Source organism: Crocuta crocuta, unplaced genomic scaffold, assembly GCF_008692635.1.
Source record: "Crocuta crocuta isolate KB4526 unplaced genomic scaffold, BGI_CrCroc_1.0 scaffold260, whole genome shotgun sequence".
In the NCBI taxonomy this organism is placed as follows: domain Eukaryota; kingdom Metazoa; phylum Chordata; class Mammalia; order Carnivora; family Hyaenidae; genus Crocuta; species Crocuta crocuta.
In genome coordinates, this window is record NW_027527525.1 from 4,027,140 (window position 1) to 4,044,975 (window position 17,836).

At 40.9% G+C, this 17,836-nt stretch overlaps 1 long non-coding RNA gene across 1 annotated transcript in view; it reads right to left on the minus strand.

Annotated features, from left to right (window-relative positions):
- The window catches only part of LOC144231821 (uncharacterized), a 46,764-nt gene that overhangs the window by 687 nt on the left and 28,241 nt on the right, over nt 1-17,836 (minus strand). The window contains exon 2 of the long non-coding RNA XR_013335191.1: nt 15,457-15,612. This is a non-coding gene — a long non-coding RNA (uncharacterized LOC144231821). The remainder of the gene's footprint in view (nt 1-15,456; nt 15,613-17,836) is intronic.

Below are 17,836 nucleotides of genomic sequence, written 5' to 3' on the forward strand. Positions count from 1 at the left end.
AAAAGCACTTAGGAGTCTGTCTAATGGCTTTCTCTGCTCACCAGAATTGGCTTAGCCTATGTCCAGGGCATGTTAGAAATGCTGGGGAATTACTGCTATATCTCCAGTATCTTGTATAGTTTCTGGTCACAGTCATTGCTTGGCAAATATTACAGTAATTAAGAGAATGATTGGTTGATCACCAAGAGACTTGAATATGTTTGTACCCATTCAAGCGGTAATCCATTTCATGAATGTAGAATGGTCAGAAAGTCAAACAAAGATCGCTAAACTAAGACTCCTTACTGTTTTACTTAAATGTACAGATGAAAGGCTAAATGAATTATGATACATCCTTTCATGGAAATATTAAACAGTTGTTATAAGAAATATTAATGACACAGGAAGTTACTCCTTATGCAGTGTTAAATTGCAAAATATACAATTATGCCTTAGATGATATTATTTATGTATTTTATTTTATTTTTTTAAAATGTTTTATTTATTTCTAGGAGAGAGAGAGAGAGAGAGAGACAGCTTGAGCAGGGGAGGGTCACAGAGAGAGGGAGTCACAGGCTGAAACAGGCTCCAGGCTCTGAGCTGACAGTCAGCACAGAGCCCGACGCGGGGCTCGAACCCACGAACTGCGAGATCACGACCTAAGCGAAAGTCGGTCGCTTAACCGACTAAGCCACCCAGGCGCCCCTATTTATGTATTTTAAAAAGTGTATTAAGACAAGGTCTAAAATGTGAGCAATGATTCATGATGATTCCCTAAATGTGATATAATTATAGTGATTCCATTTTCTTTTGTACATTTTTCTCCAGTTATAAATTGTATATGATGAACAAATGTTTTATATCTTATAAAAATCTTTAGAAAATCCATGAGGCAGCAAAAACATTGTTTTCTAGGTCCCATACAAATGGAAACTCCCTTTCATTTTATCTGTAGTGGGAGGTGATAAAAGTCCTATCTTACAAAGTGTTTTTTCTCTAGGTTTCCTTCTGTTCCAAAGTCAGTCTTTGTTGCCTTACAACAATAATTAAAATAATGTAGTGCAGACTTTGACCCAGATATATCCTACTTTTAATCTGAGGTAAACAAAATATTGGGGAATGATTTGAAAGCTAACTTGATGTTTGAGAGTTGGAAATTGTCCTTCAAAAAACTGCAGATTTACAAATGAGCCCCACTCGTGTGTGGCCACCTTGACCCACCATCCCTCAAGCACATGACCTCACTTTCCCCACCATTTCTACCATGTGAACTCATTAAAATGACAATGAAGCAAAAGCAACCAGCAATGACAATAATAAACAAGCTTGTAGACAACCCATGAGTTCAAATGTAGAAGGGGATAACTACTTAGTAAAGGAGAAGTAGGTCATGGAAATTAACTGGAGAGGAGAGGAAAGAGTAGACAAACTTTATCACAAACTGCTTTTCCTGAAGTGGCCAGAATTATTTACTTCCATATGAATTAAATATCAATCAGAATTGTTGTTGTCAGAGAGACCCCAGCTGGAGATGAGTTTGTTACCACCTCTTATTGACGAGATGCCAACACATGGAAGACCAAGGGACCATCCACCAGCCTCTTATAAGAGAGGCTGCATTCAGTTATTTAAGGGCTGTCAGTTTTCATGTAGGAAGGAGGTTCCAAATGCTGTTGGGCCATCCATATACACAAGAGCTTTTCTCCATGGCTTGATAGACCCTGGAGTCTAGAAATAATGAGGAATAATTGCTTTCACTTTCTTATTTTTCTCTTCCTTCTATTCTTCGCTCTGCTGGCTGCACCTGGAATGCCTTTCCCTTCCCCTAGATGCCTCCTCATTTGTTCATTCATTTTAGCCTCACTTCTGCAGATTTTGAACAACTGTTTGCTGACCTCCCTTCATGGATCTCTATTCTGAGTTATATGTACACTCACAAATATCTCTGATGCGATAAGTTAGGTGCTATTGGAGTTGCAATTTCAAGTGCTTTGTGAGCACGGATGAGAGATCAAGGCATCCCTTTTTTGCATTTTGAAGAACACACTCTATTGCTTTTCCTCCCACCTCATTGAATGCTTCTTCTTCTGGGTATACCTGTCTACCTCCCCTTCCTCCCCTCCCTCCACCACGTTTGATGTTTCTCAGACACTTCACATTCAATACTTCCAAAATTGAATTCAGCTTGTGTTCTCCCCACTCCTCTTTAGCTCGTGAAATGCCCCTGCCAGTCTCCCTAGTTGCTCATGTCACAAACCTGGGACTTTTCTATTACTTATGCCGCCCCCCCTTGCCGTCAGTGCTCACAACAAAGCCACTTCCACTTTGAGTAGACTTTACCTGCTGCACAGTTCCCCAGAGAACCCACTTCTCTTTGTGCCAGTGACATTGCCCTAGACCTTATCTCACAGCTTCCTGAGTGGACCCACCTTTATTTATTACACTTATAACATACTATTAATTTTACCCCCTTAATTTTATGTCAGAGTATTTGAAGTAAAGCCCCACAATGGTAAAGAAGATTTTCATAAGCTTTTCTTTATTCTATAAAGAGCTACATGGTCACATTACAAAGTACCTTATGCCATAATTGAATGTTCTATTATTGTGATGGGATTTGAATAATTTATATGATACCCAGAGCTTGAGACTTTGTAATGTTTAAATTTATAAAAATGCAAAAATAACAAGTTTTTTTTTGAGAGAGAAAGAGAGAGCACAAGTGAGGGAGAGGGGCAGAGGGAGAGAGAGAGAATCTTAAGCAGGGTCCACACCCAGCACGGAGCTCAACACAGGGCTCAGTCCCATGGCCCTGGGATCATGACCGAAGCCAAATCAAGAGTTGGACGCTCTTGAGCCACCCAGGTGCCACTGAAATAGCAACTTTTAATAACATTTTTGAATTTTTTATTTTTTAATTTTATTTATTTATTTATTTTTGAGAGAGAGAGAGCATGAGCAGAGTAGACTCAGAGAGAGGGAGGGACACAGAATCTGAAACAGGCTCCAGGCTCTGAGCTGTCAGTACAGAGTCCAACTTGGGGTTTGAACTCACAAACTGTGAGATCATGACCTGAGCCGAAGTCGGATGTTTAACTGACTTAGCCACCCAGGTGCCCCAACAAAAAATTTTAAATATAAAAAGTTCTCATCTTAAGTCATCAGTAATTGCATTCCACTGTGGCCAGAGAACATACTATATATATTTTCAAGGCTTTTAGATTTATCGACGCTTTATTTTATGACGTAGTATATGGTCTGTCCTGGAGAAGGTTCCACGTGCACTTGAGAAGAATGTGTGTCCTGCTGTTGGTAGTGGAGTGTTCCCTGGCTGTCTGTTAGCTTGTATCTTTTCAGTTAATGATCTTTTCAGGTCATTATTATATTACAATCATTATAATTAACAACTATAGTCTTAATTCAAAAGCTAGAATACCTAAGGGCACCTGGGTAGCTCAGTTGGTTAAGCATCCTATTTTTTATTTTGGCTCAGGTCACGATGTCATGGTTTGTGAGATCAAGTCCCATGTCGGGCTCTGCACTGACAGTCTGGAGCCTTCTTGGGATTCTCTCTCTGCCTCTAACCCACTTGCACGTGCGCACACACACACACACACACACACTGTCTCTCTCTCTCTCAAAAGAAATAAACATTTTTTAAAAACCACTAGAATGCCTAGTACCAAGTACTAATCTAACATGGTCCTCTCTTATTCCAGTGTACTCAGCACCCTCCCTCTCTTTGCTGAGCTCACTTTCATGACTGGTCTCATAGCTCAGAAAATTCCCTTCCTAAGGCCAATCAGAATATCCCCAGGAAAGGCTTCTCTAACCTCCTATCCATCTCCCCCAATAAGGAAAATCCCTACCAATGACTCTCATGGCACCATGTTCTTCTCTTAGAACCCTTTCCAGTCATATTTTTTCATGTTTTGATTTGATTAATGGCTACTTTCCCACACGTGTGTAAGTTTCAAGGGGGGTAAGGAGCCGGATTTCCCCCATTATTGTATTTCCTTATTGTATTTATGAGGACCTGCCACATATAGTAATTCTCATAAAAATATTTGTAGAATGAACATGTGAGTTTGTGAATGAATGAATGAATGAATGAATGAATGAATGAATAACGGAAGGAAATAAGAAAAATCTGCAAGAAAAACAGCCCTTGGCCCAGAAGTGTTTTAGTTCCAAGTTGTTGCCACTAGATGGCAGCAACAACCGGCACCAAAGTAGTTGCAGCCTCTGAGCAAAGTTCTAGGGTTTCTTACGGTTTGGACACCCTGGGGGTGGCTACCATTCTCCCATTCTCTTTCTTCATTCAGCTCTATTGACCTTACTGACCTGGCCAATCCAGATACATGAATGTGTTTGGCAGCAAGTAATAAAACCTCCAAGAAACAGCAGCTCAACAGTGGGTAGGGATATACATATCTTTTAATAAAAAAGGAAGTCCAGGACTTGTGTGGCCTTCAGGGAACTCCCCAGTAAATCAGCTTCCTCCTCAACTTTAGTGTGACCCTTTTATCCTTGAGGTTTCAATATGGCCACGACACTTCTAGGCTCTGCCTTTCTGAGGCAGAAAGAATAGGGCAGAGCAGAGAGAAGTGTCTGCCCCAGGGGACTGCCACCTACCCCTCTGGGACAGAAAGGGATCCCAAGGCCACCCCTGGCTGCTGAGGAGGCTGGGAAGTGGACTGGCTTTACTTGTGGATTATGGGGTTAATTGAGGGCACAGAAGGGAGAGTGAGCAAACATCAGCCATGAAGCCACATTCCTCTACGCAGTAAATAGGAAAATACCCTGGAAACAGCAAAGGGGTTCTGGAGAGGGGTTTGGATGGAAGACGGGAAGCAGACATAAGAGCAAAGGCCAACACGTATGAAGAAATTTCAATAACATAGTTCAGCTAAGAAAGGGCCGAGCTGACTCTTGTTGCCTTCATCTTCACTCGGTAAACTCTGAAAATTCGAATTTCACTGGGAATCATTTTTCTCAGGAAGTTCTTCCAGACTTCTCTCTCCTTTTCCTCCCACCTAAGATTTTTAAATTTTTTTAAAGGACAATGTTCAAAAAAAGATTCAGGAGCACCTGGGTGGCTCAGTCAGTTGAGCATCCAACTTTGGCTCAGGTCATGATCTCACAGTTCGTGGGTTCAAGCCCCATGTCGGGCTCTGTGCTGAACATTTGCTCTGCTCGGAGCCTGGAGTCTGCTTCACATTCTGTGTCTCCTTCTCTCTCTGCCCCTCCCCTGCTCGCACTGTCTCTCTCTGTCTTTCAAAAATAAATAAACGTAAAAAATTTTTTTTTAAGATTTAAAAGTATTTTTTAAAGTAGGATCTATGACCAACATGGGGCTCGAACTCATGACCCCAAGATCAAGAGCCATGTGTGCTACTAACTAAGCTAGCCAGGGACCCCAGATTCAAAGGTATTTTTAATAGTGACACTGAGGAAAATAATAAGTAACATTTATAAAGTGCTTATCACGTGCCAGACACTAATATCAATGTTTTATAGTAATGAACTTTTCCAAGAACTGTTATTTTTTATCATTCATGTATTTTTAAAAGAGGATATTAAGGTTGTCACACAGCTAGGAAATGGTGCAGCCAGGATTCATATCCAGGCCAGCTGACTCATGAGTCTACATTTTCAACCATTATCCCACACTGCCGTCAAGCACAATTTGACAGTACCAGTGTTCAGCCGATTTTAAAGTGATGCAATGTGCCCCATGAGCATGTAAGATGGTCCTAGTGGGTAAGGAGGGGAAATACTAAATTCTTCTTTCATTTTTTTGTGTCTCTTATGTTTAATTTCTATATCTGCACACACGTAATGAAGTACATACTATTTAGCACTGCAACTCTTTTCCAAGATTTATAAGTAAAATACACAGTTAGTGGAGCTCAGAGAAGTGCAGGTTAAAAACCTGGGGCTTTTTAGAGAGGCTCAGTCTGAGTGTATTTGTATTAGAAGATGTCTCCACCAGAGGGCGCTTTGTGGGCAAAGAGACTGGTGACATTTCCAAAGGGAGGGCTTAGGGATTTCATCACTTCCTTTGTATGGCTGTGGTGAGGACTCTGCACACACTCTCCATCTTCCTTCTGCCCACTGGATGCTTTTTACTGGTTGGTCCATTCACCTTTAGACTTTAGGAAATCACTACAGAAGTTATGAGAGAAGGCAGCCCAGAGAGAAGGCAGAAGGACATTCCTATCCCTCATCTCCACTTAAACCCTCCTTATTCTTTTTTCTTTATTATTATAAATTTTTATTTGTTTATTCTGAGAATAAGAGAGAGGGAGAGCAGAGGAGGGGTGGAGAGAGAGGGAGAGAGAATCCCAAGCAGGCTCCATATTGTCAGTGCAGACCCAGATGCAGGACTCGAACTCATGAACCAGGAGTTCATGACCTGAGCTGAAACCAAGAATTGGGCACCGAGTCACCCAGGCGCCCCACCCCTCCTTATCCTCAAAATNATTCCGCCTCCCTCTCCCTACTCCTCCCTCTAATCTGAAGGAATTCAACCTCTGTTAGTGTGCCATTAAACTCTCTTCATTTCTCACATGCGGCACATGCTGCAAGATACAGAGATCCACTTTGCCAACAGTGGCCCCTTTAGGAGCAGGGAGCCACGGTTTCTTCTCTCTGGCCTGATGCTCGGCACACTATCTAGGCATAGTGTGATTCTGTTACACTGTTAGTGAGGTGACTTTCCAGAGTGAGCTTGTTCTGCATTCAGGTGACTAAATGTTTAACCATCTCATGCCGCTGGATTCAGGAGTAGTGACTCCATTTACACGAGAATTAACCTTTGGACATTACCCTTCGAGTCTCTTTCCTGTTCTGAGAAGCAGATTTACTGTGATGGTAATAAAGCTTAAGCTTCAGAGCCTATATCAGGTGTCTAGGCTCTTTCCAAAGACTCTGGATGAAGCTTTTCATAATGATGTCACAGGGTCCTGTATTTTTGTAGAATTTGCAAAAGTAAGAGGACTTAACCACAAAGGGTTAAGATTGCTGTGTGGCTCCATGCCACTTTCCCTGCTTGTAAGGTGTGGATGCGGGCATTTCGGTGACTCAGTAGGTGAAGTTAAGATGGAATACACTTAGTTTGGTTGAGTGGGATACATTTGTGTGATCGCAGTCTCTTCTGTGTGTAGTTCAGTTCTTGTTAGCCATTCAGCTTTCAGAATAGCTGCCGGAGATACTTGTATGGCCAGCCACTGCTTCGCGCAGCATCCTGACACATAAGTACAGGACCAGGAGTCCCGTGGTGATGTGAGCATGTTGTCCGATGGTGGGCACCAGAAGGATGTGGGTCATAGAGGAGAAACCAAGTTTCAAAAGTAAGGCATCAGTAGCTAGTGTGCAGAAAGTTTCTTTTAAGCTTTAGGCATATAACTTTTTTTTGAGAGAGAGACAGTACATGTGAGTCGGGGTGGGGCAGAGGGAGAGGAAGAGAGAGAATCACAAGCAGGCTCCATGCCCACCGTAGAACCCATCGTGGGGCTCACTCTCACAACCATGAGATCACGACCCGAGCCAAAATCAAGAGTTGGATACTTAACTGACTCAGCCACCCGGGCGTTCCTGGCATGTACAATTTTAAATTTTTTTAATGTTTATTTATTATTGAGAGACAGAGACAGAGACAGAGCATGAGTACGGGAGGGACAGAGAGAGGGGAAGACACAGAATCTGAAGCAGGCGCCAGGCATTGAGCTGTCAGCACAGAGCCTGACATGGGGCTCGAACTCATGAACCATGAGATCATGGCCTGAGCTGAAGTCAGATGCTCAACCGACGGAGCCACCCAGGTGCCCCTGGCATGTATAATTTTAAATGGAGGATTCAGTTCTCAACAATTTCTGGTTAGTATTCTGTTAGGAATACTGTTATCTAATTCTGTTAGATAACACAGTGTATTCATTATAAACGTGCCATACATTAGAAAAGAACTTGGGAATAGGGTATATATTTTTAAGTAAGCTCTACACCCAACATGGGGCTTAAACTCATGACTCCAAGATCAACGGTCATATGCTCTACCAACTGAGCCAGCCAGGCTCCCCGAGAGTAGGATATTTGGTGAAATATCACGTTCAACACCAGTTCAACTAAGACACATGCTTCCAATTTAATTTTTTTTTTAATGTTTTATTTATTTCTAGGAGAGAGAGAGACAGCGTGAGCAGGGGAGGGTCAGAGAGAGAGGGAGTGACAGACTCTGAAACAGGCTCCAGGCTCTGAGCTGGCAGTCAGAACAGAGCCCGACGCGGGGCTCGAACCCAAGAACCACGAGATCATGACCTGAGCCAAAGTTGGAGGCTTAACCGACTGAGCCACCCAGGCGCTCCATACTTTTTAAATTAAAAAATGGATGGTGGGTCCCTGGGTGGCTCAGTCGGTTGAGCGTCTGACTTCGGCTCAGGTCATGATCTCACAGTTCGTGGGTTTGAGCCCTACATCGGGCTCTGTGCTGACAGCCAGCTCAGAGCCTGGAGGCTGTTTCAGATTCTGTGTCTCCCTCTCTCTCTGACCCTCCCCTGCTCACGCTGTCTCTCTCTCTCTCAGAAATAAATAAAACATTAAAAAAATTAAAGAAAAAAATAAATCCAATTCTCTATCCATTTAAAAAAATAGATGGCAACATACACATTTGAATTTATCAGAATTCTTACGTTTGTAGGCCACAAACTACTGGCAATAATAAAAACAGCAAGAATGTGGTAAAGTTACATGTTTTACACATTCCAACCACTGATAATAGCAACAAATGTCAGGGCAGCTGGGTGGCTCAGTAGGTTAAGCGTCAGACTCCATTCTGGCTCAGGTCATGATCTCAAGGTTTGTGAGATCAAGCCCCGAGTTGGGCTCCACACTGACAGCATGGAGTCTGACTAGAATTTTCACTCTTCCTCTCTCTCTGCCCCTTCCTCAGTCATGCTGTGTGTGCTTTCTCTCTCTCTCTCTCTCTCAAAAATAAGTAAGCTTTAAAAAAAACAAACCCAAATGTCAACCAACCATGTTAGAGGAGAGACTGAGTCACATTTTTATTGTCTTTGTAGAAAATGATACTATAAAATTGTTGTCACATGTAGAAGGGATCAAAGAATACACAGCTAAAAATGAAGAAAAGGTATTATTTAGGTGTGTTCAACACTTAATAACAATTTTGTTATGTTCGTGATGTTTGTCAGTTTTTTTTTTTTTAAATATTTTTATTTATTTCTAGGAGAGAGAGAGACAGCGTGAGCAGGGGAGGGTCAGAGAGAGAGGGAGACACAGACTCCGAAATAGGCTCCAGGCTCTGAGCTGGCAGTCAGCACAGAGCCCGACGCGGGGCTCGAACCCACAAACCGAGAGATCATGACCTAAGTGAAAGTCGGACGCTCAACCGACTAAGCCACCCAGGTGCCCCTGTCAGTTTTTTTTTTTTTAAGTTAGCAATATGTTGGGGGTCGCCTGGGTGGCCCAGTCGGTTGACCTGGGCTCCAGTCACGATCTCATGGTTCATAAGTCTGCGCTGTCAGTGCAGAGCCTGCTTCAGATCCTCTGTCTCCCTCTCTCTCTCAGCCCCTCCCCTGCTCATTCTCTCTCTCTCTCTCTCAAAATAAATAAACCTTTTTTTAAGAAGTTAGCAATATGTTGGGATTTCTTTTCTTATTCTAAATAAATGTGTGAAATATTTACTTTTTAAGTTATTAAAATTTTATTTTAGAGAGAGAATATGTGTGTGAGGAGGGGAAGGGCAGATGAAGAGAGAATCTTTTTTTTTAAAGTTCATTTATTTTGAGAGAGAAGGTGGGGAGGGGCAGAGAAGGAGGGAGAGAGAATCCCATCCATGCTGTCAGCATGGAGCCTGATGCAGGGCTCAATCCCACAACCCGGGGTCATGACCTGAGCCGAAATCAAGAGTCACACATTCAACTGACTGAGTCACCCAGGTGCCCCTAAATATTTGCTTTGTTCCTATTTTTATATTTGTAATTTTGTATTCTTTTTTTCATTGTTTGAGCTATAATTGACATATAACATTATATTAGTTTCAGGTGTGCAATACAATATTTGTATATAGTATGGAATGATCACCACTAAGTGATCTAAGTCTACGGAACATCCATCATCATGCATAGTTACAAGTTGTTTTTTCTTATTATGAGAACTTTTAAGATCTACTCTCAGGAACTTTCAAATCTGCAGCACAGCAATATTAGCTGTTGTCACCATTCTATGCATTACATCTCTATGTCCTATTTATTTATAACTGGTAGTTTATACTTTTTGCTCCCTAAAGACAGCCACAAATTTTTTTTTTTTAATTTTTTAACGTCTATTCATTTCTGAGAGACAGAGAGAGACAGAGTGTGAGTGGGGGAGGGGCAAAGAGAGAGGGAGATACAGAATCCAAAGCAGGCTCCAGGCTCTGAGCTGTGAGCATAGAGCCCAACACGGGGCTCGAACCCACAGACACGAGATCATGACCTGAGCTGAAGTCAGATGCTTAACTGACTGAGCCACCCAGGTGCCCCAAGACAGCCACAATTTCTAAGTTCCAGGCCCCAGAGAACCTGAATCTGCAGCTGGCTGTTCTGGCAAGCTCTAGGGTTGCCTGGAGAAAAGCCTGAGCTTACATTGCTCTCCTTCTCAGCTCTGGGCCCCTCAGCATGTTTTGGGGTATGTGCAGGATGCAGGCTGCCAGCAGAATTCACTCCTCGTGGCCATGAGTGGCTCCAGACACTTAGGCACTACATTTGTTCAATAATTATTATCTATGATTCAACTTCATTTGTAGAAACCACTAAATTTCAGTTTATTTTAATTAAAACCCTCAAGAAGCTTCTCTCAGATCCTTATATACTTATCATATGCAAAGTAATACACTGTTCCTAACCCTTAATTAAAACCTATGCAAATTGCTGAGCCCAAGGGCATTCTGACCATCTAGCCATTTCCCAGGGAACAGGGAGCTGCACAGGAAACTAACCAACTAGGTCCCCACCGTTTACATACAAACAGAGTTGGCAGGAAACTTCGCAGTTCCTGGATTTCTCCTTATCTTCCTCATGAAAATTTGGGCATTTTCCTATTCTTGTTTTTCTTTTTTTCCTTTTTTTGGCTGCCCTTCACATTGCAGGATGCTTCAACCATAATTGATACTGGTTACATGACCACATCCAAATGTCTTTTAGTTCTCCAGGTTATGCTTTGGCAAATACAATTAAGTTACAAATCCTAGGAACCACTAAAGACATTGCCAGCCCAAACAAATATATATAATCTTCTGTAAAATAAAAACTATCTTCAGCATTGCTCATTCATTCATTTGTGCATTTACTCAACCGTTATTTTTCTGTGCCTTTGCGTGGGGGTGGGGTAGCACTGACCAAGCATCTGGGAACATGTGGATTACAGATGACTTTCTGACCTCAATGTCCTTATCAGACACACCCTAGGGTCAAAGGCTGGCTTCCTGGGTGTCTGACCATGGTAGTCGCATATGGCCCTGGGCTTAGAAGTGCCCTAAGTTTGATTTAATGCTCTGCTGTCTTGAAATTCTTAATAATTTTTAAACAAGGGATGCCACATTTTCATTGTGCAGTGGGCCTCACAAATTGTGTAACATTTCCCCACTAGAATAATTACAGAATCACTAACATTATAAAGAGGGTAAAGAGGAGAACCCATAATCTGAGGGAGATGTTTCTTCAGTAAGGCAATGAGGTAGGATGAATTTCTTAAAGGAGGAGTTTGGAGACAAGGTTAATTTGCCAAATGGTGAACAGAGTGAACAAGGTGCGTGTAAGCACGAGAGGTTCAGCGAGCATGTGGGATTGACTGGACAATTTAAATGGACTCTGGTAGTACTAGCACGTAACGTACCACTAGGGGGTGCTCGGGGAGAGGTTGACAGGTAAACATGGGTCAGATCTGGAAAGACCTCTGGGCAGTGCAGAAGTTCTTGAATTCAGTCCGGAAGGAGATGGGGAACCGTGAAAGATATGACCAACAAGGGACAAGATCTGCTCTCCCAAGTCTGTCGTTCCAGGATTTCAGTTGAGCCATCCTGTGCTCAGAGACCCAGGCCACACAGACAGGTATATCAGTTCTCACATGGTAATACCAGGCAAGGATTCAAAGAGAACTAACTGATCCTCCTTTCTGGCATCTGCTGCTCTTTTTCTGAGTATGAACAAGTTATATGAGCAACAAAATGTATTCAGAGTCTGTCAGGATTTGCCAGCCTGAAGGTCCTGGAGGACTTTTTGCTGAACCTCCATGGGCTTGACTCTTCGGGGGTATCCAGATTGGTCATCTCTAAAGTAAGGTTCATCCAACACAGGAGATTTTCAGCAACGTAAGACCTTGTGGTAGGCTGAATAATGTGTCCCCAAAGATGTTCATGTCCTGATTCCCAGAACCTGTGCATATTTACACAGTGATGGACTTTGCAGGTGTGATTAAATTCAGGATTTTGAGATTGGGGGATTATTCTGGATTATCAGGGTGGGCCTGTGTAACCACAAGTGTTTGTATAAGACAGATAGAAAGGTGGATCAAAGGCAGCAGGAGGAGCTGAGGCAACAGAAATGAGAAGTTGGAGTGATTCAAGGAAGGAACTATAAACCAAGGAATGTGTCTTCTAGAAACTGGAAAAGGCAAAGAAATGGATTCTTTTCTAGAGCCTCTAGAAGAAACCCACGACTATCTTTTTTTTTTTTTAATTTTTAAAAATTTTTTTTAGTATAGTTGACACACAATGTTACATTAGTTTCAGGTGTACCACTTAGTGATTTGACAAGTTTATACACTATGTGATGTTCCACACAACATGTAGTTGCTGTCTGCCCCATTACATCGCCACCACAACATCATTGGCTGGATTCCTTATGCTCTGCCTCTTGTTCCCGTGACTTCCTCATTCCATAACTGGAGGTCTGTGTCTTGACTTTAGACTTGTGACCTCCAGAACAAACTGGTGTTGCTTTAACCCGCTAACTTTTCGGTAATGTGTGTTACGGAACTAATACAGATCTTTAATAAATATTTGAACTCGTTCTTTTTAAAGCTCTGTCTTTGTGAATGCTTATCAGGTACATAAACATAGCAGTTCAAAGTTCAATACTGTGTGTAAATGTATACTGCGTATATAGTTTAAAAATAAGTGGTCTTTTTTTTTTGCATACATCAAAACATCAATTATTTTTAATATAATTTATTGCCACGTTGGCTACCATACAGTGTGCTCTTGGTTTTGGGGGTAGATTCCGTGGTTCATTGTTTACATACAACACCCATGTGTGCACATTCAAAACTGTGCAAATTAAAAAATAAGGGGAACAGAGGTTAGATATGACATAAATTAATATAATTATTAATATAAATATAATTATATTATTATAAGATAAACTTTAGACATGATTATACATATACTTAATAATCACCAAAAATGGAAAGAATATTATAGTCAAGCAGATGGCAATATTTTCCATCTATACAGTGGTGGCCTTAACATAGCTTAGAAAAATAAAAGTTCTGGGGCGCCTGGGTGGCTTAGTCGGTTAAGCGTCCGACTTTCGCTTAGGTCATGATCTCGCGGTTCGTGGGTTCGAGCCCCGCGTCGGGCTCTGTGCTGACTGCAGGCTCAGAGCCTGGAGCCTGTTTCAGTCTGTGACTCCCTCTCTTCCTGCTCACGCTATCTCTCTCTCTCCTAGAAATAAATTAAAAAAAAAAAAAAGAAAAAGAAAAGTTCAAAAAAAAGAAACTCCTCTATTCTTGTGTGTTCACTTGGCTATCAGACTGTAGGGCTTCTGCCCATAATCCTAAGATGCTATCATTGCCCACCAGTGTAGGCCCCCAGGAAATATTTCCATTAAAAATCTGCTTTAATTTACACCCTAGGATGTTGTGGTTATTTTGAAAAAATTGTTGATTCTAAACTCATTTCATCAGAGATCACTGAATAGGGCCAACTACTAGTTTTTCCTGGGATGTATCCTGGCAAAATCTATGATATTTACATCCAAGTGCATTGCTGTGTTTGATTTTAAGGAAAATAATTTTACAAACAGATGCATGGAAAAATTTTCTGTAATTTAAAAATAGTTTTTTAGGCTTTTGAAAAAAGTAGACAGTATTAGCTGTCTAGATCAGAAGTAAAAGATAGTACTAACAACAAGAACAAATACATTTATAATGTTTATTAAAAGAAAGGCACTGTTCTAAGTACTCTGCACCTATTGACTAATTTAACCCTTGGAACAATCCTGTAAAGGTAATTAGTAATGGTAAATTGTATTACCATTATCCCCTTTTTATGGACGAGGAAATGAAGGCTCAACAAAGGTAAAGAATGTACCCAAGATCACACATCTGGAGTGAGGTAGAGCTGGGATCCTCACCCTTTAGCTTTTGCTCTTGACTACTGCATGCCACTAGACAGCCGATTAACAGAGAAATAAATGATGGTGTGTGTCCATTTTAGAGATGACACACATTAATATGATAAACAAATATGGACGCATGGACTATCATTTTGTATGGCCTATAGGCAGATGGCATAATTATTCATAACTTCTATCCTTCAAACTGGTTCCTTTATAACTGGCTTTGATTCTGCATTTCCTCTGCATGGACTAGAAAATCATTGTCATATAATAGAAATATTGCTCCAATGACTAGAGATTTGGGCTTATTTTTCATTGCTTCATCATTAGTTATCTTTTGTAGTTAGGGTGCCTGTTGGGGATCCATGGTAGCATTTTCTCTGTAGACTCACTTAGAAGCTGGCTGTGGGAAATAAATGAATGAAAAGAAGTGGATAGATAGTTTCTATTAAATTATTTTTTCCACTGATTTCTTGAATTCAAGGAGAAAGTGCCAAGGGTTATAATGGCTCAAGGAAGGAAAGTCAGAAAAATGCAGAGTTGCATGGGAAGCCATCTTTATTTTGGGGTGCTAATTTCAGGGGAGATATATTAGGGGCGAAGTTCCGGATCAAGTTTCTAATATTGAGAGCTTTGCAGAAATCACAAACCCCAAATCTGATCAATCAGAGTAAACTTCCTAACATGCATGTCTAGTTACTTTACTTCATTTTTCTGCTTAGTATCCTTTAATGACTGCCCATTATTTTTAGAAGAAAGTTAGAATTCTTTGGCATTGTGTCCAAACCTTTTTTTCCCCCACGAATCTTGTATGCTTCTTCCTGGATGCACGGCCCCTCTCCTGAAGTACACTGTGCTCTGATGATTAGAACAACCTCACCCTCTTTAGTGCTTCCATTGGCAGCACATGGCCATGTTTATGCCGCCCTCTAAAATGTGGCTGCCATGCCAGTACTTCCGGTCAGATGTCTCCCCTAGCTGCTCTCTCCTTCTCTACCTCAGTCCCAGCTCTAGCGAAGTTCAGTTGGCTCTGATATGGGCCCATGATCCAGACTGACCATAACTCCCCTGTAACACTTACCTCGCTATAAGGATTTCTTTGCTTGTCTGCCTTCCCCACCAGACTGAACCCTGGAGGGCCACCATCTCATTCTTTTCTTCTGAATCCCCTCCCCTGGGCAGATATGGGCCACTCAACCTGCTCTCGTCAGTTCTTCTCAGCTCCTCCCGTCGAGCTCTGAAAGTATGAGAGAATGGATTCTGTATTTCAACATCCAAGTTACTGAAGACCAGAGACAGCCGCTTTCGTGTTCCACTGCATGCATGATTTAAGAAATTCCCAAGGTTAATTTATGTCTCCACCAGGCTGCTTTGAGCACACTTAAGTGCCTGACTCCTGCATAAGATATGACTTTATTATTTTATATTTGCTGTATACACTTCACAAAAATTTGGGCATAAGAATTCTAAAGCTATGTCTTAATAAAGTCCAATTTAAAATGCATTAAGGGAGCTTGCTACTTCATAAAGAAAAAAAGAAACAATAATACAAGTTTATCTTTTGTGGAAGAACAGACTATTGTATGTCGGGATTATTTTAGCATGGGATCTGTCATAGTTAAACATTAGAACTGGGGCTAATGTCTATAAATAAGATATTCTCAGAAAGAAAATATTGGAATTATTTTTGCATTGATATGAACAATTGAAACCATTTATTTATTTAAGCAGGGGTAGCATCCAAGTATTACGTTTAGTGTCACCTCTTAGAAAGGGCACTGCTTGAACTGCACTTAGGAGAATTGAATACATCTTATATTTCTGGGTACAGATCTCCCAAGTCAATATTTTATAAAGTATTGGTTCTCTGGAAGAAAACACTCTCATTTCAGCTACTTGATAGGATTTCATAATAAAGCTAAATGAGAATTGAAGTGACTGAATCTGCCAAAAGCAATTTCTAGTTTTCACATCAGTTTCCTTTTCCCTGTCATGTCATGTAAGTGAGAAAATTTAAGGATAGTGTTGGTGGATGGTAATGTTAAGACTAAGCAGTCGTTTGTAAGTTTTTATATGTTTCTGAAATTTCGTAATTGGATTGCTACCCCTCTGCCCCAGTTATCCTAAATTTTCTATTTATACTTGCCAAAGTAGAGTTTCTTCAGGATGATCTTTGCATTGCCAGCATGGGAATCCCTTGAAGCCCATCTTAAAGATGCAGGTTTCTGGGTCCTACCTCAAACCACTGAATCAGAAACCTTAATAAGGAGGGCACCTCTCCCCCATACTAGTTTAGCCAAAAGGCTTTTATTTTCCTCGTAGCAAGAAATATGGAAGTAGGTAAACTAAAGTGGTATGGCAGTTTCACAATGCCTTCTGAGACCAGAGAGCCCTCTGGCTTTCTCATTTATCTTCATCCTTATGCTCTTAAAATATCTGCTCCATCTATCAGCACAGAGTTGCACTACAGGAAGAAGAAAGGGAAAGGAAAGTCAAAAGGCCACAGCACTGAGTCACCTCCTTTAATATGTGTCCTGAGATGCTCCACCCACTAGATTTCTCACTTATTTCTCATAAACTTTTTTTTCTTCCTGAATTTCTTCAACTGCATTTGATGGTTTAAACAAAAGTTATATACCATCTGTTACATAGTGCTCAATGTATGTAGAAGAAATACTTAAGACAACTATATTAATAATGGGGCACCTGGGTGGTTCAGTGGTTTAAGTGTCTTGATTTCGGCTCAGGTGATGATCTCATGGTTCATGGTTCATGAGACTGAGCTTCACGTTGGGCTCTGCACTGACAGTGTGGAGCCTGCTTGGGAATCTCTCTTTCTCATTCTCTCTCTCCTCCTGCCGTGCTCTCATGTGCATTTTCTCTCTCTCTCACTCGCTTGCTTGCTCTCTCTCTAAATAAATAAATAAACACTAAAAACACAGGGAAAGACAAAGGAACCTAAATGGAATATGAATTAAAAATAATTTCTAATTATGCCAGAAACATAAAATACTAATACTAAGGAATACTAATTAGTATACTGATACTAATACTAAGGAATAAATCTAATGGAAAATGTGTAAGAACTCTACACTGAAACTGTAAGACATTGCTGAGAGAAATTAAAGACCTAGATAAACGGGGAGATGTTTGTGAATTAGAAGATGCAATATGGTTAAGCTGCCAGTTCTTCCCAAATTTTTCTTTAGATTCTATGCAATCCCAGTAGGCTCTTTGGTAGAAACTGACAGGTTGGTCCTGAAATTTATATGTAAATACAAAGTATTTAGAATAGCGAAAGTAATCCTGGACACATTTGAAGATGTACTATCATGCTACAGTAATAAATAGTTTGAAATTGGTATAAGGATAGAAAAAAGGACTATGAAACTGAGTTAAGGGTCCAGAAATATACAAGTTATATTTATAGAATATAAAATATTCTATATAAGCTAGTAAAC